This window comes from Neoarius graeffei, chromosome 21 (genome assembly GCF_027579695.1).
Source record: "Neoarius graeffei isolate fNeoGra1 chromosome 21, fNeoGra1.pri, whole genome shotgun sequence".
NCBI lineage: Eukaryota > Metazoa > Chordata > Actinopteri > Siluriformes > Ariidae > Neoarius > Neoarius graeffei.
Window position 1 is genome coordinate 61387025 of NC_083589.1, and position 23694 is coordinate 61410718.

Here is a 23694-nt window from a genome sequence, read left to right on the forward strand (position 1 = left end):
GAAAGGAATTCACAATTAAAACAGATATGAATAAACATAAAGCATTGAAATCAGAGCAGGGTGACCCCACCACACCATACTGGAAAAACAGTACATAGTCTTACTCTGTGTGTGTGTGTGGGGGGGCACTATTGATGGTGCTGTATACGTATGTTGGGTTTCTGTGTGTAAACGTGTGTGTATGTGTATATGATGAACGTACAGTGGAAGCTTGCTGTTTTTCAACCAGGCAGAGAAGGTGAGGCTGTTTAACCCCTTCATCTCCTGGCTTCAGTTGCATATTACATAGCGACTACAGTAAAACTAAAAGGAAATGTCTATACAGGGTTGAATGTGTCAAAAATATTGATACATCAATGCATTGTTTATGTTACACTGCATTGTTTTTTATTAATAAGCCAAAAAATCTTATAAGCTAAATTTTGTAACTCATTTTTTTTTTGAGCACTCAGGCTTTACATCTCAATTTAGGAGCTTGCAACTTGTTGTACATCTGGTTTTGAGAACTAACTACTAGGCTCCATCCCACAAATAGATGCTAACATAGATGTTTGATTTAAAATCATGTTTATTTTTTTGGCAGTGATTCCTAAATGTAGCATGGAGGGAAATGTGATTTTTAGCAGTTGAACATATATAAATTTAATAATTATGATTTCACAATACTCCTAATAATTCATACTTGTAGTCATATCAAGTCCTTTCCATGCCACGAGGCACATCGGGCTGTACCAGTCTCTGTTTCTATAGCCCTCGGCTTCTCGCCTATTACAGTGCCTTGAAAAAGTATTCATACCCCTTGAACTTTTTCACATTTTTCCACCTTACAACCACGAACTTAAAAGTTTTTTATTGATATTTTATGTGATAGACCAACACAGAGTAGCACATAATTGTGAAGTGAAATGAAAATGATAAATGGTCTTCAAAATTTTAAACAAATAAAAATCTGAAAAATGTGGTGTGCATTAGTATTCAGCCCCCTGTACTCTGATACCTCTAAATACAATCCAGTGCAATCAATTGCCTTCAGAGGTCATCTAATTAGTTAATAGAGTCCTACTGTGTGTAATTTACTCTCAGCATAAATACACTTGTTCTGTGAAGGCCTCAGTGGTTTGTTAGAGAACACTAAAGAACAAACAGCATCATGAAGACCAAAGAACTCACCAAACAGGTCAGGGATAAAGTTCTGGAGAAGTTTAAAGCAGGGTTAGGTTATAAAAAATATCCCAAGCTCTGAACATCTCAAGAAGCACTGTTCAATCCATCATTCAAAAATGGAAAAAGTATGGCACAACTGCAAACCTACCAAGACATGGCCGTCCACCTAAACTGACAGAGCGAGCAAGGAGAGCACTGGTCAGAGAAGCAGCCAAGAGGCCCATGATCACTCTGGAGGAGCTGCAGAAATCCACAGCTCAGGTGGGAGAATCTGTGCACAGGACTGTGGCAGCGGGGGCGTGGTCAAGCGCCGGTCTGTGACAGGAGGGCGGAGTCAGGGAAGGTAAGTGGCAGAATCACTACACCTGAGAGCAATTAACCTGTGTTTGTGTGTCTTCCCAGTGACCGCGCCCTATATCAGGAGGGAGAGCGAGAGCGGAGGGGGTCTCTCCCGCACCAGATGACTTGCGTGTGTGTGTATGCGTGTGGCTGGGAGAGTGTGTTTGTGAAACTGAAAAGTCTAGCAATAAACGCTATTGTGAACCTGATCTCTGTACTGCCGTCCTCTGTGCTCCACCCACCAATACTGAACTGCTACAAGGACAACTATAAGTCGTGCACTCCACAAATCTGGCCTTTTTGGTAGAGTGGCAAGAAGAAAGCCATTGTTGAAAGACAGGCATAAGAAGTCCCGTTTGCAGTTTGCCAGAAGCCATGTAGGGGACACAGCAAACATGTGGAAGAAGGTGCTTTGGTCAGATGAGACCAAAGTTGAACTTTTTGGCTTAAATGCAAAGCGCTGTGTGGTGGAAAACGAACACTGCTCATCACCCTGCACACACCATCCCCACTGTGAAACATGGTGGTGGCAGCATCATGCTATGGGGATGCTTTTCTTCAGCAGGGACAGGGAAGCTGGTCAGAGTTGATGGGAAGATGGATGGAGCTAAATACAGGGCAATCCTGGAAGAAAACCTGTTGGAGGCTGCAAAAGACTTGAGACTGGGAAGGAGATTCACCTTCCAGCAAGACAATGACCCTAAACATACAGCCAGAGCTACAATGGAATGGTTTAGATCAAAGAATATTCATGTGTTAGAATGGCCCAGTCAAAGTCCAGACCTAAATCCCACTGAGCATCTGTGGCAAGACTTGAAAATTGCTGTTCACAGACGCTCTCCATCCAATCTGGCTGAGCTTGAGCTATTTTGCAAAGAAGAATGGGCAAAAATTTCAGTGTCTAGATGTGCGGCGCGCCTTCTCCTCCTGCTAACGGGAGAGGCACAGCTGGCCGCGCTACAGCTCCCCGCCGACCGCCGGCTGGCCTACACGGACGTCCGCCGGGCCGTCCTCCAGCGTGTGGGGCGCACACCGGAACAACAGCGCCAGCGCTTCCGCGCGCTGTGGTTGGAGGAAGTCGGCCGGCCGTTCACGTTCGGCCAGCAGCTCCGGGACGCCTGCTGGCGGTGGTTGAGGACCAACGATCGCGGCGCCGAGGGAATCGTTGACCAGGTGGTACTGGAACAGTTCATTGCCCGCTTACCAGCAGGAACCGCGGAGTGGGTCCAGTGCCACCACCCGGCGTCGCTGGATCAGGCAGTCGAGCTGGCGGAGGATCATCTGGCGGCTGTCCCGGCGGCAGGACAGCAGATGGCATCATCTCTCCTCTTCTCTCTCTCTCCCCCCCTCCTCCTGTGTCCCGTCCTCGCCCCATTCCCCCACCGTGGTTTTGGTACCCAAGGCCGACGGGTCGGTCCGGTTCTGTGTGGACTATAGAAAAGTCAACGTGGTGTCTAAATTCGATGGGTACCCAATGCCTCGTATTGATGAGTTGCTCGATCGACTCGGCACTGCTCGCTTTTATTCAACGCTGGATTTGACGGAGGGATATTGGCAGATCCCCTTGACTCCATTATCCCGAGAAAAAACGGCCTTTTCCACACCGTTTGGTTTACACCAATTCGTCATCCTTCCGTTTGGGCTGTTTGGGGCGCCCGCTACGTTTCAGCGGCTGATGGACAGAGTCCTCCGCCCTCACGCCACTTACGCGGCCGCGTATTTAGATGACATCATCATCTATAGTAATGACTGGCAGCGGCACCTCGAACATCTGAGGGCCGTCCTTAGGTCGCTGAGGCGAGCGGGGCTCACAGCCAACCCAAAGAAGTGTGCGATTGGGCAGGTGGAAGTACGGTATCTGGGCTTCCACTTGGGCAACGGGCAGGTGCGTCCCCAAATTAATAAGACGGCAGCAATTGTGACCTGCCCGAGGCCCAAGACCAAAAAGGGGGTGAGACAGTTCCTGGGGCTGGCTGGCTATTATCGTAGGTTTATACCTAATTATTCGGACGTCACCAGCCCGCTGACTGATCTCACTAAAAAGGGGGCACCAGATCTGGTCCAGTGGACGGAGCAGTGCCAGCGGGCTTTCTCGGAGGCAAAGGCTGCACTGTGTGGGGGGCCACTTCTACACTCCCCTGACTTTTCTCTCCCCTTTATGTTACAGACCTATGCGTCGGACAGAGGGCTGGGGGCGGTTTTGTCCCAGGAGGTGGAGGGGGAGGACTGCCCTGTCCTGTATATCAGCAGGAAGCTGTCGGTGCATGAGGGGCGCTACAGCACCATAGAGAAAGAGTGTTTGGCCATCAAGTGGGCGGTTCTTGCCCTCCGGTACTACCTGTTGGGGCACCCTTTCACCCTCTGTTCGGACCATGCACCCCTCCAGTGGCTCCACTGCATGAAAGATGCCAATGCGCAGATCACCCGTTGGTATCTGGCACTCCAACCCTTTAATTTCAAGGTGGTCCACAGGCTGGGGGAGCAGATGGTCGTGGCGGACTTCCTCTCCCGTCAAGGGGGGGGGGGGGGTCGGCTGCAGGCCGGACGGCTGCCCGGCCTGAGTTGGGCGGTGGGGGTATGTGGCAGCAGGGGCATGGTCAAGCGCCGGTCTGTGACAGGAGGGCAGAGTCAGGGAAGGTAAGTGGCAGAATCACTACACCTGAGAGCAATTAACCTGTGTTTGTGTGTCTTCCCAGTGACCGCGCCCTATATCAGGAGGGAGAGCGAGAGCGGAGGGGGTCTCTCCCGCACCAGATGACTTGCGTGTGTGTGTATGCGTGTGGCTGGGAGAGTGTGTTTGTGAAACTGAAAAGTCTAGCAATAAACGCTATTGTGAACCTGATCTCTGTACTGCCGTCCTCTGTGCTCCACCCACCAATACTGAACTGCTACAAGGACAACTATAAGTCGTGCACTCCACAAATCTGGCCTTTTTGGTAGAGTGGCAAGAAGAAAGCCATTGTTGAAAGACAGGCATAAGAAGTCCCGTTTGCAGTTTGCCAGAAGCCATGTAGGGGACACAGCAAACATGTGGAAGAAGGTGCTTTGGTCAGATGAGACCAAAGTTGAACTTTTTGGCTTAAATGCAAAGCGCTGTGTGGTGGAAAACGAACACTGCTCATCACCCTGCACACACCATCCCCACTGTGAAACATGGTGGTGGCAGCATCATGCTATGGGGATGCTTTTCTTCAGCAGGGACAGGGAAGCTGGTCAGAGTTGATGGGAAGATGGATGGAGCTAAATACAGGGCAATCCTGGAAGAAAACCTGTTGGAGGCTGCAAAAGACTTGAGACTGGGAAGGAGATTCACCTTCCAGCAAGACAATGACCCTAAACATACAGCCAGAGCTACAATGGAATGGTTTAGATCAAAGAATATTCATGTGTTAGAATGGCCCAGTCAAAGTCCAGACCTAAATCCCACTGAGCATCTGTGGCAAGACTTGAAAATTGCTGTTCACAGACGCTCTCCATCCAATCTGGCTGAGCTTGAGCTATTTTGCAAAGAAGAATGGGCAAAAATTTCAGTGTCTAGATGTGCAAAGCTGGTAGAGACATACCACAAAAGACTTGCAGCTGTAATTGCAGCAAAAGGTGGCTCTACAAAGTATTGACGCAGGGGGGCTGAATACTAATGCACATCACATTTTTCAGATTTTTATTTGTTTAAAATTTTGAAAACCATTTATCATTTTTGTTTCACTTCACAATTATGTGCTACTCTGTGTTGGTCTTCCATATAAAACCTCAATAAAAAACTTTTAAGTTTGTGGTTGTAAGGTGGAAAAATGTGAAAAAGTTCAAGGGGTATGAATACTTTTTCAAGGCACTGTACACAGCTAGTGTTCCGGTGGGGGTGCCTTCTGGTAACTGCCAGAGTTTGACTCTGTACTCACATTTGTCTTGCAGCGCCTCACCAGATGGAAGTAGGTACCATTTTTACGATGGTCTTTGTTATGTCCCAATCGCAAGTAGAACTCATGATCTCCTGCTCACAAGACAGACACACTAACAACAAGACCAACTCACAGTATTACTTTTAGTAATATAGTGATTATATTATCCTACCATTGCACTTTAGAGAGGCATTTGCAGATCTATTTCCTACCTATTTCTCTTTTGCGTTTATGTATCATTACTTTTGAGAGAAATCTAACTCCATATTGGTATAAAAGTGAGAAACGGACTCACAGATTATTGCTTGGAGTTCGCCTGCGACACTGTAGAACAGGATAAAGTGGCTAGAGATAATGAGATGAGATGAGATGAGATGAGATGAGATGAGATGAGATGAGATGATGCACACACTGATACACTAAAGAAAATATGTGTTAAGTTGTGCATATCTAGCTGCTAATGTACATGAGAGAAAATACACACATACTCAAGTATATGTTTAAAAAAGTATACTGTATAAAAAGTATGAATATAGAAGGCTGTGTGTGACACATGTACTGAGGCTCAGGAGAGAAGTGGTGGGTGAAGGTCATTCTAATTCCTCTTTCAGTGTGTTTGCATGTGTGTGTGTGTGTGTGTGTGTGTGTGTGTGTGTGTGTGTAGACCAAGAACACAAAAGCAGCTAATGAAAAGCGCAGGGGTAGATAATGTGTGACTTGCCTCTGTGCAGTCAGGAGAAGGGGAGTGATGAAAAGACACTTTGTTTGATTAAAATTGAGCTGTGAATACTGCTACCACTGGAACAGATCAATAGTTCATTTCATTTTCAGTGGAATACCATATATGGAGCTAATTTCCTGTCAAAAGTAATCATAGGCTAGTACAACACTGGGAACACTAATTTTAACATTCAAAAATCTGGAGTGAATTTTATAAATATGTAACTTGTAATACATTTTTACATATACACGTCTCATATGGCATTTGTCCCGGCCCCTGAGATGTCCAACTCTTCAACTGGCCTGCCCCTTAAACTGTCCAGAGTTGTTCATCTGGCCCTACCTCCTCACCTTTACAGATCTGTTCATCTGGCCCGATCTCCTTAACCTTCTAGATCTGTTCACTTGGCCCTCCCTCATCAAATTTACAGATTTGTTCACCTGTGAAAATTGAAAATATCTTTTTTTGCATATATTCCACATTATATTTAACTACAAATGATTAAAATGTATGATGTCATTCTTTAATAAATAAAAATTGGAATTTTTGCCAAATAAAACACTGCAGTTTTGGGAAAATAATCAATTTCGGCATGACAACTGTAACCCTGCAGCATGCTGTGGTTGAGTATTTTCCTATAACAGCATCACGCAATGTGTTTATTCGTTCCTACCAGTACATACTCCTACTACTACCTAATATAACTACTCACTCACACTCACTCACTATCCGGTCTAACGTCACATTTTCCACTTCCTAGCGGGTCTGACGTTGCATGGCGACGTAACGCCCTCTTCCATACTTGTCGCTCCTTAGCATCAACAGCTCTGAGACCTGACACTTTGAGATCCTTTGTCACATGCTCACCCCAGGTCTTACGGGGCCTACCCCTCTTCTTATTTCCTCTAACTTGGAAATCCAAAATCTGTCCCCTCCACCCATTGCTTCTCTGTACATGGCCATACCACATTAAGCACCTTAGCCGGAGAGCTTTTTCCAGGTCTTGAAGCTTAAGTGTCTCCCGTAGAGCAGAGGTATTCACTCTGTCCTCAGGCTTAATGTGGCACAGCCACCTCAGCATACAACGTTCATTGCGCTCCAGCCTTTTCAGGTCACTGGACTTCAGGGGCCAGCACTCACTGGCATAGGTCGTGGTACTCCTCATGCAGGTATTATATATCTTGCCACGAGTGGCAAGTGAGATGCTCTTGCTTCGCAGGATTGGCAGTAACTCCCTAAACTTCCCCCAAGCACATCTCGTCCTTGTGATTGTTGCAGCTTTGCAGCCCCCACCAGGTGTCAAGCTATCACCCAGATAACAGAAAGAGTCAACCACTTCCAGCTTGTGGCTGTTGACAACAACATGATCACACGCTCTGACATCAATAGGTCTTGCTGTACCCAAGCATCTGCTACACCTGTAGGCAGGGTCGGCAGCCAGTCTACCACGGATATTGCTGCATCTCTTGTGAATCCAGTGGGAACATCCATTACAAAAGATGGAATTACTACCAACTCCACTACGACAGACACCACAAGGGTACTTGCCCGAGTCTTTCAAGGTGTTGAGATTGGGACCACAGAACATCACCTTGGTTTTACTCATGTTCACTTTCAAGCCCTTTGACCCCAATCCTGACTTCCAGACCCGCAATTTCTCTAAAACACCCTCTAGAGACTCAGATATTATGACCAGGTCATCTGCATATAGCAGCTCCCAAGGACAACATGTAAAAGTCCCTCGGCAGAGCTTCCAGGACCATGGTGAATAACAAAGGGCTTAGCACAGACCCCTGATGAACACCGACTTGGACTTCAAAATCAACACTGAAAGAGTTGTTAACATGTACTCTGCTTTTAGCCATTGCATACATTGCTTGAACTGTTCCGACCAACTATTGCGGTAAGCCCAGCCGTCTCATCACCCACCACAACACTTCACGTGGAACACAGTCGAAGGCCTTTTCAAGGTCAACAAAAACTAAATACAGATTCCTTTCTTTTGCCCGGTATTTCTCTTGTAACTGATGTACAGTGAATATTGGGTTACTTGCTCCTCTCTCAGGCATAAAGCCAAACTGCATTTCACTCACTTTCACAATTTTGCGTGCTACTTTCTCTACGATCCTCTCTATAACTTTCAGACAATGCTCTGTGAGCTTTAGGCCTCTGTAATTGCCTCTCTCTGCAGCATCACCTTTCCCCTTGTAGAGGCTGACTATGTAACTCTCGTTCCAGTCATCAGGTATTTTCTTCTCAGCTATGATGGAATTTGCGAGGGTGCACAGGAGTGGACCGCTTACCTCAGCAGAGGCCTTTAGCATTTCAGTGACAACACCAGAAAGTCCAGGGGCCTTCCCAAACTTCATATTGGCCATTGCTTCTGCCACCATCTCAGATGTTACAAGAATTGGCAGACCAGAGACGGGTTCAGCATTTGGTAAGTCCTCGATAGACCAGGGGAATTCTATATTAAGCAGATGCTCGTAGTGTTCTTTCCATGCCCACTTCTTGGCATCATCACTAAAAGTGAGATTTCCATTGTCATCCTTCACACAACTGTCACCAACTATGTCTTGGTTTTTCTTCCTCATCTGCTTGGCAATGTGAAAGATATCCTCTTTACCCTTCTCAACATCCTAAAACCTATCATCTTCTGCCCTCTTTTTGGCCAAATATACAGGATGCTTCGCAACACGTTTAGCCTTGAGGTACTCTATTTTACTGCCAACTTCCTTACACCAAGCTTTCCACAGCCGCCTCTTCTCCTCGATCGCAGAGCTTACAGATTGGTCCCACCACCAGGTTTGCCTTCTCCAACACCATTTCTTTGTCTTGCCACTCACGCTTTCAGCTGCTTTCAGCAAGCTGCTCTTTAATAGTAGCCAGGTTTCATCCACAGAGTCCACACACCTGCCACACAGCTCTCCTTCCATCTCTTTCAGATATTTGACCTTGACCTCGGGACTTCTCAACTTCCAGATATGAAGCTTTGAATTAAAGGCTGATTTATGTGGTTTATGAAACTTGATTACGAGATCATACACTAACAGCTTGTGCTGGGAAGCGCACTCTTCACCGAGGAAGATTTTCACATTTGAAACCAGCTTGAAGTTGTGACGTCTAATGAGGACATAATTTACCTGGGTGGAGGAGTCCCCAGAGTGATAGGTAACCAAGTGGTTCACTCTCTTTTTGAACAGAGAGTTTCAGATGACTAAATCATTGGCTACTGAGAATTCAAGTATTCTTTCTCCTTCAGGGTTACGCTCACCAAGTCCAAATCCACCATGGATACCTTCGTAACCAGCAGATGCGCTACCAATATGTCCATTAAAATCTCCACAAATCAGCAAGATCTCAGACATAGGAACTTTGGTGACTGTGTACTGAAGTTTGTCATAGAAAGCATCCTTACAGGCCTCATCCAGTCCAACTTGCGGGGCGTATACGGTAAGAATCGTTAAGATATATGAACCAACAATGATCTTGAGTAGGCAAAGTCTATCAGAGACCCGCTTAACTTCCAAGACACGCTCCGCCCACTTTTCTGCTAGGATGATGCCAACACCACCAGTGCCTTTATTGTTACCAATCCAAAAGAACTTATACTTGGTGTCTTTACCAGTGATCATATAACTAGGTTATAGTTACAATATAACTATGAAGACATTTATCTAACCAATTATCATCAAAAACAAGATTATATTCATCTTTCTGTGTGTGTGTGTGTGTAATGGTGGACTGTTTCACAAGCCTACAATCTTCCGTAGTTTTTTTTTTTAATAACTTTCCTAAAATGTTGGCCCTTTGGGTATTTCTTTCTCTCTGTGTGTTGGCAAGACTTTCTACTTTTGTTAATAAGAAACAGACCCACCTGGTTACACAAACAAGTCTAAAACACTATTATACACTTGTTTTGAAGGTTTAATAAAGTTTTATTAGTGCTTTTGTCCTCAAGTTCAACGTTCGTATTAAAAATTTATTTGACTTTTCTGCTCCTACTGAGAGTTTCATTCATTTCTTGCTCTCTCTCAACACACTGACGAGATGAAAATCCTCTTTGTAAGACGTTAGTTGTGAGATGAGACCACAGTAGCTTGATCAGGCACACGTTAATGACATCCCAGTGTAAGAGTGAGTGCTGATGTAGAAACCCCGCTGTGCCCTGTAGCATAAGTACAAAAGAGAAATCCCAGTGGAGGAGCTTATATAATAAAATCTTCACCTCTTCTCATTCTGAATTGAACTGGGCTCCATGAGAAAGCATGCTGAAAGCTGATTGTGTGTGTGTGTGTGTGTGTGTGTGTGTTTGCAGATCACCTTGCACAAGCCTGGCTTGAGTATCAATGACGTTTCCATGTTGGACATCACCATGTCGACGAGTTACAGCACACTGACCACAGAGCTTCTCACATCACACCTTACACACACACAGCAGTGGAAACATGACGTCACCACACTCTACCCAACATTATATCACCTCCACCTCAGATCCTATACTCAGAATAACTTTACAGCACGAGTGATCTGGATTCAATTTTATTCTTTCCTTTTTTCATTTACATTCCACATAAGTTCTGAAGAACATCACAGCTAGAGTTTTGCCCAAACACCACACACTGAAAAAACGACATCTTAACAAGTGAAAACATCTTAAATCAACTCAAACTGATCTAGTAGTTCCTACTGTAAGCTTACAATACACCAAATACACTCACTGGCCACTTTAATAGGAACTTGTTGTTGATGCTAAGATCCCTGTTCTTGGCTGCAGGAGTGGAACCCAATGCGTTCTTCTGCTGTTGCATGCTGAGATGCTTTTCTGCTCACCACGGTTGTAAAGAGTGATTATATGAGTTGCTATATTTTTCCTGGCAAAAAAGCTCAAACCGGGCGGCACGGTGGTATAGTGGTTAGCGCTGTCGCCTCACAGCAAGAAGGTCCGGGTTTGAGCCCCGTGGCCGGCGAGGGCCTTTCTGTGTGGAGTTTGCATGTTCTCCCCGTGTCCGCGTGGGTTTCCTCCGGGTGCTCCGGTTTCCCCCACAGTCCAAAGACATGCAGGTTAGGTTAACTGGTGACTCTAAATTGAGCGTAGGTGTGAATGTGAGTGTGAATGGTTGTCTGTGTCTATGTGTCAGCCCTGTGATGACCTGGCGACTTGTCCAGGGTGTACCCCGCCTTTCGCCCGTAGTCAGCTGGGATAGGATCCAGCTCGCCTGCGACCCTGTAGAACAGGATAAAGCAGCTACAGATAATGAGATGAGATGAGAAAAGCTCAAACCAATCTGTCCATTTCCCTCTGACCCTCTCTTATCAACAAGGCGTTTGTTTTCACCCACAGAACTGTCGCTCACTAACTTGATGTTTTTTTTTTTTATTTTGGCACCATTCTGTGTAAACTCTAGAGACTGTTGTGTGTGAAAACCCCAGGAGATCAGCAGCTTCTGAAATATTCAAAACTTCATGCTCCGTCTGGCTCAAACCAACACCCATACCACAGTGAAAGAAAGTCACACTTCACTGTGAGATCACAATTTTTCCCGTTCTGATGTTCTAACATTGTGAACATTAACTGAAGCTCTTGATTGTGTATGTGTGAGGTTTGATGCGTCGTGCTGCTGTTGAGGGATCGGCTGATTACAGAACTGCAGAAAACAGCAGGTGGATGTGTGTGTTCCTAATAAAGTGGCCAGGGAGTGTATATTACAATCATAGAAATATAAAAAATAATTTTTGAATACAAATCTCCTGATGGGGATCAGTGAACTATCATCATCCCCCCCCCCCCCCCCCCCCCACACACACACACACAGAGGCAAGCCATTTGTAAGTGTCTAAATGTATTGGGGAGAAACCCCCCCCCCCCCCCCCCCCCCCCCAAAAAAAAAAAGTCTAAAAATTAATTCCAACTTGATACACACATAGTGGTGTCATTTGCGTGTGTGTGTGTGTGTGTGTGGGGGGGGGGGGGCACAGTTTGCTCACTGTTTCGCTCCTCTGCCAGACTGAATGTGGGCGAATTGATGATGAATCGAGAGACTGATGTGATTTCTTTTGTCAGGGGAAGCAGTTCTCACATGCAACACACACACACACACACACACACACACACACACACACACACACACACACACACACACACACACAGTCATGTCCTCACAGTAAATGTGAACTTACTTGTATCCCAGGCAACCCCATTGAGCTGATGTGTTACTGATGTGGTTGTAATCGAATTATTTATGTAGTCGGATATAATCACGTCACCACAATGTGTAATTAAATTACTACATAAATGCACACACACACACACACACACACACACACACACACACACACACACACACACACACACACACACACAACCCACGTTCCAGTCTGTGTTGACTGGACTCAGTGTGATCATGTCTGCACTGTAAATGGGGTCAGTGCTACAGTACACGGTCAAGTAGTCAAGTACAGGGAAATGAACATGTTACAGCTGAACACCAACACCGACTGACTGGACAGTTGTACTTTTTATCCATTTGTAGTTACGTTTAATGTTGTGGAACATCTGTGAAACATGTTGGTTCTTGTTCTTGCTTAAATTACAGTAGCTGCAAACAGTCATTCCCTCACCAGCGTGCCAGAAAAAAACCCAACTTGTTACCGAGAAACTACAAAATGTAAACTGAGAGTTGTAAAAGTTTACAGGTTTACCTCTGTTACAGAAAACTTCATATCAACAATCACAGACAGACAGACAGACAGACAGACAGACAGACAGATAGATAGATAGATAGATACTATATTCCCTCTGGGTGATATTATTCATAAACATTGTATTATGGCCCTTTTCCAGTACCCTTTTTCAGCTCATTTCAGCTCGCTTCAGCTCACTTCAGCCCGACACGGCTCGCGTTTCGACTACCTCAGAACAGCATGACTCAGCTCGCTTCAGCCCGACACGGCTCGCGTTTCGACTACCTCAGAACAGCATGACTCAGCTCGCTTCAGCCCGACACGGCTCACGTTTCGACTACCTCAGAACAGCACGACTCAGCTCGCTTCAGCCCTGCTTAGCACCCAAAACTTGCACGGTTTTGGAGTGGGGCTTAAGTTTCCACTGTTATGCTGATAACACACAGTTGTATGTTTCTGCAAAACCTGACGAGAGACACCAGCTTAATAGAATTGAGGAATGTGTGAAGGACATTAGACACTGGATGCTTATTAATTTCCTTCTGCTTAACTCTGAAAAGACTGAAGTAGTTGTACTCGGACCACATGCAGCTAGAAGTAAGTTTTCTGATTCCACAGTGACTCTGGATGGCCTTTCTGTTTCTGCACGTGCAGCAGTAAAAGACCTTGGAGTGATTATTGACCCCAGTCTTTCATTCGAAACTCACATTGATAACATCACCCGGATAGCTTTCTTTCATCTCAGAAATATTGCTAAGATAAGAAATTTAATGTCACTACATGCCCCTCCTAGAACTGCCACCTTATTGTGGTGGAGGGGTTTGTGTGCTTGAATGATCCTAGGAGCTATGTTGTTGGGGGCATTACGCCCCTGTTAGGGTTTCCCAAGGCAGACAGGTCCTACAGTGGTGCTTGAAAGTTTGCGAACCCTTTAGGATTTTCTATATTTCGGCATAAATATGACCTAAAACATCGTCAGATTTTCACACAAGTCCTAAAAGTAGATAAAGAGAACCCAGTTAAACAAATGAGACAAAAATATTATACTTGGTTATTTATTTATTGAGGAAAATGATCCAATATTACATATCTGTGAGTGGCAAAAGTATGTGAAACTCTAGGATTAGCAGTTAATTTGAAGGTGAAATTAGAGTCAGGTGTTTTCAATCAATGGGATGACAATCAGGTGTGAGTGGGCACCCTGTTTTATTTAAAGAACAGGGATCTATCAAAGTCTGATCTTCACAACACATGTTTGTAGAAGTGTATCATGGCATGAACAAAGGAGATTTCTGAGGACCTCAGAAAAAGCGTTGTTGATGCTCTTCAGGCTGGAAAAGGTTACAAAACCATCTCTAAAGAGTTTGGACTCCACCAATCCACAGTCAGACAGATTGTGTACAAATGGAGGAAATTCAAGACCATTGTTACCCTCCCCAGGAGTGGTCGACCAACAAAGATCACTCCAAGAGCAAGGCGTGAAATATTCGGCAAGGTCACAAAGGACCCCAGGGTAACTTCTAAGCAACTGAAGGCCTCTCTCACATTGGCTAATGTTAATGTTCATGAGTCCACCATCAGGAGAACACTGAACAACAATGGTGTGCATGGCAGGGTTGCAAGGAGAAAGCCACTGCTCTCCAAAAAGAACATTGCTGCTCATCTGCAGTTTGCTAAAGATCAAGTGGATAAGCCAGAAGGCTATTGGAAAAATGTTTTGTGGACGGATGAGACCAAAATAGAACTTTTTGGTTTAAATGAGAAGCGTTATGTTTTGAGAAAGGGAAACACTGCATTCCAGCATAAGAACCTTATCCCATCTGTGAAACATGGTGGTGGTAGTATCATGGTTTGGGCCTGTTTTGCTGCATCTGGGCCAGGACGACTTGCCATCATTGATGGAACAATGAATTCTGAATTATACCAGCGAATTCTAAAGGAAAATGTCAGGACATCTGTCCATGAACTGAATCTCAAGAGAAGGTGGGTCATGCAGCAAGACAACGACCCTAAGCACACAAGTCGTTCTACCAAAGAATGGTTAAAGAAGAATAAAGTTAATGTTTTGGAATGGCCAAGTCAAAGTCCTGACCTTAATCCGATCAAAATGTTGTGGAAGGACCTGAAGCGAGCAGTTCATGTGAGGAAATCCACCAACATCCCAGAGTTGAAGCTGTTCTGTATGGAGAAATGGGCTAAAATTCCTCCAAGCCGGTGTGCAGGACTGATCAACAGTTACCGCAAACGTTTAGTTGCAGTTATTGCTACACAAGGGGGTCACACCAGATACTGAAAGCAAAGGTTCACATACTTTTGCCACTCACAGATATGTAATATTGGATCATTTTCCTCAATAAATAAATGACCAAGTATAATATTTTTGTCTCATTTGTTTAAATGTGTTCTCTTTATCTACTTTCAGGACTTGTGTGAAAATCTGATGATGTTTTAGGTCATATTTATGCCGAAATATAGAAAATTCTAAAGGGTTCACAAACTTTCAAGCAGCACTGTAGGTGACAGGCCAGACCAAGAGCAGTTCACCAACCCCCTTATGGAAATGAAAAAATCAAGGACTGGGACGTTGCCCGATATGGCACAGCCGGGGCCCCACCCTGGAGCCAGGCCCGGGGTTGGGGCTCATATGCGAGCGCCTGGTGGCTGGGCCTTTGTCCATGGGGCCCGGCTGGGCTCAGCCCGAAGTGGTGATGTGGGCCCGACCTCCTGTGGGTTCACCACCCACAGAGGTAGCCGTAGGGGGCCGGTGCAGTGTGGATTGGGCAGCAGTCGAAGGCAGGGGCCTTGACGACCTGATCCCCGAACACAGCGTCTAGCTGTTGGGACATGGAATGTTACTTCGCTAGGGGGGAAGAGCCTGAGCTTGTGCAGGAGGTTGAGAGGTACCGGCTAGAGATAGTCAGGCTCACCTTCATGCATAGCTTGGGCTCCGGAACCCAGCTCCTCAAGAGGGGCTGGACTCTCCACTTCTCTGGAGTTGCCCACGGTGAGTGGTGGTGGGCTGGTGTGGGCTTGCTTATAGCTCCCCAGCTCAGCTGCCATGTGTTGGAGTTTACCCCAGTGAACGAGAGGGTCGCCTCTCTGCGCCTTCGGGTCGGGGAATGGGCTCTTGCTGTTGTTTGTGACTACGGGCCGAATAGCAGTATAGAGTATCCAGCCTTCTTGGAGTCCCTGGGAGAGGTACTGAGAGGTGCTCTGACTGGGGACTCCATTGTTCTACTGGAGGACTTTAACGCTCATGTGGGCAACGACAGTGAAACCTGGAGGGGTGTGATTGGGAGGAATGGCCTCCCCGATCTGAACCCAAGTGGTGCTTTCTTATTGGACTTCTGTGCTAGTCACGGTTTGTCCATAACGAACACCATGTTCGAGCATAGAGGTGTCCATAAGTGCACTTGGCACCAGGACACCTTAGGTCGGAGGTTGATGATCAACTTTGTTGTCGTTTCGTCTGATCTCCGGCCCTATGTCTTGGACAATCAGGTGAAGAGAAGGGCTGAGCTGTCAACTGATCACCGCCTAGTGGTGTGTTGGATCCACTGGCAGAGGAGGAAGCTGGACAGACCTGGCAGGCCCAAACGTATGGTGAGGGTCTGCTGGGAATGTCTGGCTGAGCACTCTGTCAGGGGGGTCTTTAACTCCTACCTCTGGGAGAGCTTCTCCCAGCTTCTGAGGGAGGCAGGGGACATTGAGTCTGAGTGGACCATTTTCTCTGCCTCCATTGTCAATGTGGCTGTTCGGAGCTGTGGCCGCAAGGTCTCCAGTGCCTGTCGGGGCGGCAATCCTCGAACCCAGTGGTGGACACCAGAAGTAAGGAATGCCGTCAAGCTGAAGAAAGAGTCCTATCAGGCCATGTTGGCCTCCAGGACTCCTGAGGCAGCTGACGGGTATCAGCAGGCCAGGCGTGCCACAGCTTGGGCAGTTGTGGAGGCAAAAACTCGGAACTGGGAGGAGTTTGGTGAGGCCATGAAGGAGGACTATCAGTTGGCCTTGAGGAAATTCTGGCAAACCGTCCAGCGCCTCAGGAGGGGGAAGCAGTACTCTGCCAACACTGTTTACAGTGCGGGTGGGGAGCTGTTGACCTCGACTGGGGATATTGCCGGGCGGTGGAAGGAATACTTCGAGGATCTCCTCAATCCCACCATCACATCTTCCATTGAGGAAGCGGAGGCTGATGACTCAGAGGTGGACTCATCCTTTACACAAGCCGAAGTCACTGAGGTGGTTTGCAAGCTCCTCGGTGGCAAGGCACCAGGGGTGGATGAAATCTGCCCTGAGTATCTGAAGTCTCTGGATGTTGTGGGGCTGTCTTAAGCTGACACGCCTCTGCAACATCGTGTGGCGGTCAGGGACAGTGCCTCTGGAGTGGCAGACCGAGGTGGTGGTCCCTCTTTTTAAGAAAGGGGACTGGAGAGTGTGCTCCAATTATAGGGGAATCACACTTCTCAACCTCCCCGGGAAGGTTTACTCCAGGGTACTGGAGAGGAGAATTCGGCCAATAGTCGATCCTCGGATCCAGGAGAAACAATGCAGTTTTCGTCCTGGTCATGGAACACTGGACCAGCTCTCTACCCTTCATAGGGTGCTCGAGGGTTCATGGGAGTTTGCCCAGCCAGTCCACATGTGCTTTGTGGATCTGGAGAAGGCATTTGACCGTGTCCCTCATGGTAACCTGTGGGGGGTGCTTCGGGAGTATGGGGTTCGGGGCTCTTTGCTAAGGGCTGTCCGGTCCCTGTACGAACGGAGCAGGAGTCTGGTTCGCATTGCCGGCAGTAAGTCAGACCTGTTCCCAGTGCATGTTGGACTCTGGCAGGGCTGCCCTTTGTCACCGGTTCTGTTCATAATTTTTATGGACAGAATTTCTAGGTGCAGCCAGGGGCCGGAGGGAGTCCTGTTTGGGAACCACAGGATTTCATCTCTGCTTTTTGCGGATGATGATGTCCTGTTGGCTTCTTCAAACCAGGACCTTCAGCATGCACTGGGGCTGTTTGCAGTTGAGTGTGAAGCAGCTGGGATGAGGATCAGCACCTCCAAGTCCAAGGCCATGGTTCTTGACCGGAAAAGGGTGGCTTGCCCTCTTCAGGTTGGTGGAGAAGTCTTGCCTCAAGTGGAGGAGTTTAAGTACAGTGGTGCTTGAAAGTTTGTGAACCCTTTAGAATTTTCTATATTTCTGCATAAATATGGCCTAAAACATCATCAGATTTTCCACACAAGTCCTAAAAGTAGGTAAAGAGAACCCAGTTAAACAAATGAGACAAAAATATTATACTTGGTCATTTATTTATTGAGGAAAATGATCCAATATTACATATCTGTGAGTGGCAAAAGTATGTGAACCTCTAGGATTAGCAGTTAATTTGAAGGTGAAATTAGAGTCAGGTGTTTTCAATCAATGGCATGACAATCAGGTGTGAGTGGGCACCCTGTTTTATTTAAAGAACAGAGATCTATCAAAGTCTGATCTTCACAACACACGTGAAAGTGTGGAAGTGTATCATGGCATGAACAAAGGAGATTTCTGAGGACCTCAGAAAAACATTGATGATGCTCATCAGGCTGGAAAAGGTTACGAAACCATCTCTAAAGAGTTTAGACTCCACCAATCCACAGTCAGACAGATTGTGTACAAATGAAGGAAATTCAGGACCATTGTTACACTCTCCAGGAGTGGTCAACCAACAAAGATCACTCCAAGAGCAAGGCGTGTAATAGTCAGCAAGGTCACAAAGGACCCCAGGGTAACTTCTAAGCATCTGAAGGCCTCTCTCAAATTGGTTAAGGTTAATGTTCATGAGTCCACCATCAGGAGAACACTGAACAAAAATGGTGTGCATGGCAGGGTTGCAAGGAGAAAGCCACTGCTCTCCAAAAAGAACATTGCTGCTCATCTGCAGTTTGCTAAAGATCACCTGGACAAGCCAGAAGGCTATTGGAAAAATCGTTTGTGGACGGATGAGACCAAAATAGAACTTTTTGGTTTAAATGAGAAGCGTTATGTTTGGAGAAAGGAAACCACTGCATTCCAGCATAAGAACCTTATCCCATCTGTGAAACATGGTGGTGGTAGTATCATGGTTTGGGCCTGTTTTGCTGCATCTGGGCCAGGACGGTTTGCCATCATTGATGGAACAATGAATTCTGAATTATACCAGCAAATTCTAAAGGAAAATGTCAGGACATCTGTCCATGAACTGAATCTCAAGAGAAGGTGGGTCATGCAGCAAGACAATGACCCTAAGCACACAAGTCGTTCTACCAGAGAATGATTAAAGAAGAATAAAGTGAATGTTTTGGAATGGCCAAGTCAAAGTCCTGACCTTAATTCAATTGAAATGCTGTGCAAGGACCTGAAGCGAGCAGTTCATGTGAGGAAACCCACCAACATCCCAGAGTTGAAGCTGTTCTGTACGGAGGAACGGGCTAAAATTCCTCCAAGCCAGTGTGCAGGATTGATCAACAGTTACCGGAAATGTTTAGTTGCAGTTATTGCTGCACAAGGGGGTCACACCAGATACTGAAAGCAAAGGTTCACATACTTTTGCCACTCACAGATATGTAATATTGGATCATTTTCCTCAATAAATAAATAACCAAGTATAATATTTTTGTCTGAGTTATTTAACTGGGTTCTCTTTATCTACTTTTAGGACTTGTGTGAAAATCTGATGATGTTTTAGGTTATATTTATGCAGAAATGTAGAAAATTCTAAAGGGTTCACAAACTTTCAAGCACCACTGTATTCTGTTTCTTCCCTACCTCCTCTGGGGGCGTCCGACCACAATGTGGTACATCTCCAGCCAGCCTATCAGCAGCTTTTGAAGAGAGAAAAACCCCAGATTAGGACTGTCAAGATCTGGAATCAGGATGTGATTAAGTCTCTTCAGGGGTGTTTTGACTGCACCTCATGGGAGGTTTTTAAATGCTCAGATCTGAATGAAGTAATTTCAGACTATATAACCTTTTGTGAGGACTTAGTGGTGCCCACTAGAACTTTTAAGATGTATCCCAATAACAAGCCCTGGGTATCAAATAAATTAAAATACCTGTTAAACAAAAAGAAATGCGCCTATATCCAAAAAAATGAGGTAGTTAAGAGAGACATACAAAGAGAAATTAAAAGGCAGATAAAGATAGATAAGAATGCCTATAAACAAAAAGTAGAACAAAATCTGGCCCTAGGAAACCCTAGGCAGGCATGGCAGGGTATCAAAGCCATGGCTAGCATTCCCTACAAAGGCAGAGGGAAATGCCATAGTTTTAGGGTTGGTGAGGAGCAGGAGCAGGCAAATCAACTTAATTTGTTCTTTTCCCGTTTTGAAGGAGGTGGCAAAAATATTATTGAACAAAACCAGTTAGAGCTGCCAGCACATCATAATATTACTGTTAAGCAGACAGAGGTCCATTCACTGTTCAGAACAATTAACATACGCAAGAGCCCTGGCCCAGATAACATCAGTGGTAAGGTGCTGAAATACTGTGCAGAACAACTGTCCCCTGTTTTCACTTATATTTTTCAGGCCTCTCTGGATCAGCATAGTGTGCCGCTCCTGTGGAAAACATCAAATATCGTTTCTATTCCTAAGATTCCCTCCCCGACTGAACATAACCATTACCGTCCCATAGCGTTAACATCATTGGTAATGAAATGTTTTGAAAGGATAGTTAAAAAACACATCACAATAAAAACACATACATTACTAGACCCCCTGCAATTCGCATATCAGCCTAGCAGGGGGGTTGATGATGCCATTGTAACCCTGCTACATCTTGTTTATTCACATCTTGAGGCATCCAAAACTTACATTAAAATTTTATTTTTCGATTTTTCGTCGGCATTTAACACAATTCAACCCACTATCCTGGGCCATAGATTGGCAGAGGACTTTTCACTGGATGGAGGTCTGATTCTATGGTTGCTTGACTTTCTAAGACAGAGAGTCCAACGTGTAAAGGTGGGCCCCTTCTTTTCTGATAAAATCATCTCCAATGTTGGCTCCCCCCAAGGCTGTGTCTTATTCCCTTTGTTCTTTATTCTTTATACTAACAACTGTACCAGTTCCCACCCTGGTAGGCATTTAATAAAGTTTGCCGACGACACAGCATTGGTCAGCCTCCTCCAGGATGATGAGCTGGGTCATGGCCCTGTTCTAGACACATTTTTAAATTGGTGTGATAAGTCTCATCTCTTGTTAAATACGTCAAAGACAAAAGAGATGACAATTGACTTCAGGAGAGTCAGTACACCCCATCAGACAACCATCAGAGGACAACCTATACAGTCTGTTACTGAATATAAATTCCTGGAGGTAGTTTTGGACAACAAACTGAAGTGGGATCAGTGGACGGAACACATTCAGAAAAAAGGGCAACAAAGGCTTTATTTTCTTAAGAAGTTGATTGTATTCGATGTTGAACATACAATGCTCAAGATGTTCTATACTGCCTTTATTGAGAGTGTTTTAACATTCTGCTTAATTTGCTGGTTTGGAAATGCAACAGTAGCCCAAAAACATACAGTGAGGAGAATAGTGACCACTGCAAGTAAACTGCTAGCCATTAACCTAAACAGTTTAGAACACATATACAGATCTAGGTCCCTCAACAAGGCTGAAAAAATTTCAGCAGACCCCAGGCATCCACTATCTATTGCCTTCGAATTGTTGCCTTCACAGAGCTGGTACCGCTACCCTGCCCTTTCAAAAAATAGAACTAGGCAATCATACATACCTCAAGCAATTACTTCTTTAAATAAACACCTGAAAATAACTTTAGGACTGCAGTTGTCATGAACAGTTTTGCACTCACGTTTCCATCAATGAAGAGTTTATAACATCAGTGAAACTGACTTCATGTTAAAACTGTTAAAACTGTTAGAATCACCTTGTCTGTTATCACCCAAATGAGGATGGGTTCCCTTTTGAGTCTGGTTCCTCTCGAGGTTTCTTCCTCATGTCGTCTGAGGGAGTTTTTCCTTGCCACCGTCGCCACAGGCTTGCTCACTGGGGATAGATTAGGGATAAAATTAGCTCATGTTTAAAGCAGTGTTGTTTTCGTTAACAATGACGATGACAAAATGATTTCGTTAACGCACCTTTTTTTCATGACTAAAATGAGACAGTGACGAGCTAAACATAACTCTTTGATCATGAAAATATGACGAGATGTATCTGTTGTTTTCGTTGACGAGATGAGACGAAAATGTTAGTGGGTTTGCTATAGGACTATCAAAATGCATGGTGTTTCCTCCAACGGCACGTGCAACCTGTCTGCCAAATGCTGAAAATATCAGCAATGCACCTGCATCCTGTCCTTGTTTGGCCACGCCCACCACCAGGCATGTCCGGGCACAGTGCACACCGGGGCAGCCACACACAGTTCATGGACCATCGGCAACGCCAGCACAAGGGCTTGGTGGGCGGAAAAGACGCGATGATTTATGGACATACTTTACACATAATCCAGCAGAAAATAAAACGGAATGCCTTGTAGTGGGAGACAGAGGTACATGCTGTGGCTATAAACTACGTGGCAAGAATACGACCAACCTCAAGAGGCATCTAAAGGCTCGCCATGCTGCTATTTCTGCAACGGTAAGTTAATGTTACAAGAAGTCCTGTTAACAGATCATGTATATGTTTGCTGGCGTTGGTTAATGTCACTCAACAATCGGGCTGTGATGAATTTCCTATGAAGTTTTCTAAAACACCGTGACCTGGCGAAAATGAATGGGACCGCTAGCTTCATGCTAAAGTTGGCTTGGTTAAGCTAACTTAAATTCAATTAACATGTCATGAGTAAAACTTGTCCTGCAGGGATTATTGGTGGGACAGCAACTGAATGCTTTGTCATATATTGACCCATATTTGAGTTACTGTGAAACATACAGGGGGAAATGTAGCTTTTCAGACCTGTTGCTGTGCCTTAATATGTCTAAATGAGCAGCAGCACACCTGGCTACTCTAACGTTAGCAGCACGTTTAGCCATCATATTTACATTAACGGACAGCGTGGTCATCTTCTAGTTGTGTGTTCATCATGACATGTTTGTGCTCTATCAGCACATTGCGACATGTTAAACGGAGGCAGAAACACGAGTCTGTGAACAATGAAGTATACCCATTGGGGGGGGGGGGGGGGGGGGGGTCACGACACCTCCCTGAAATGAGTTTGGATGTCTGTAAACCAATCAGGATGCTCTTTGTCTAGCATGCGCTACATGAACAGGCAGACACGCAGTCTCTCTTGCTCTCCCTCGCGCACTCCGTCATATGCACAATGCAGACATTAATGTTTCGCATGCACGCTCTTGCTCACTTGCTCTAGATTCCGGGAGATATTCTCCAATTTGTGGGCATCAGGGAGCCACTGTCAATATGTGGGAGACTCCTGGAACTTCCGGGAGACTTGGGATGTCTGCACTAGACAGTGTTTATGTAGAGAGTATACACACTAGACAGCGTTTATGTACAGAGTATACACACTAGACAGTGTTTATGTCGAGAGTATACACACTAGACAGCGTTTATGTAGAGAGCATACACACTAGACAGCGTTTATGTCGAGAGTATACACACTAGACAGCGTTTATATAGAGAGCATACACACTAGACAGCGTTTATGCAGAGAGTATACACACTAGACAGCATTTATATAGAGAGCATACACACTAGACAGCGTTTATGCAGAGAGTATTCACACTAGACAGCGTTTATGTAGAGAGTATTCACACTAGACAGCGTTTATGTAGAGAGTATTCACACTAGACAGCGTTTATGTAGAGAGTATTCACACTAGACAGCGTTTATGTAGAGAGTATTCACACTAGACAGCGTTTATGTAGAGAGTATACACACTAGACAGCGTTTATG

At 45.4% G+C, this 23694-nt stretch overlaps 1 long non-coding RNA gene across 1 annotated transcript; it reads right to left on the minus strand.

The window, feature by feature from the left end:
• Positions 1-10084: 10084 nt before the first annotated feature.
• Positions 10085-23502, minus strand: LOC132870149 (uncharacterized). The gene is made up of 4 exons (XR_009651062.1): positions 23141-23502; positions 21707-21825; positions 10447-10546; positions 10085-10291 (listed from the first exon to the last, which is right to left on the minus strand). It is a non-coding gene; the product is annotated as an uncharacterized LOC132870149 (long non-coding RNA).
• Positions 23503-23694: the final 192 nt, after the last annotated feature.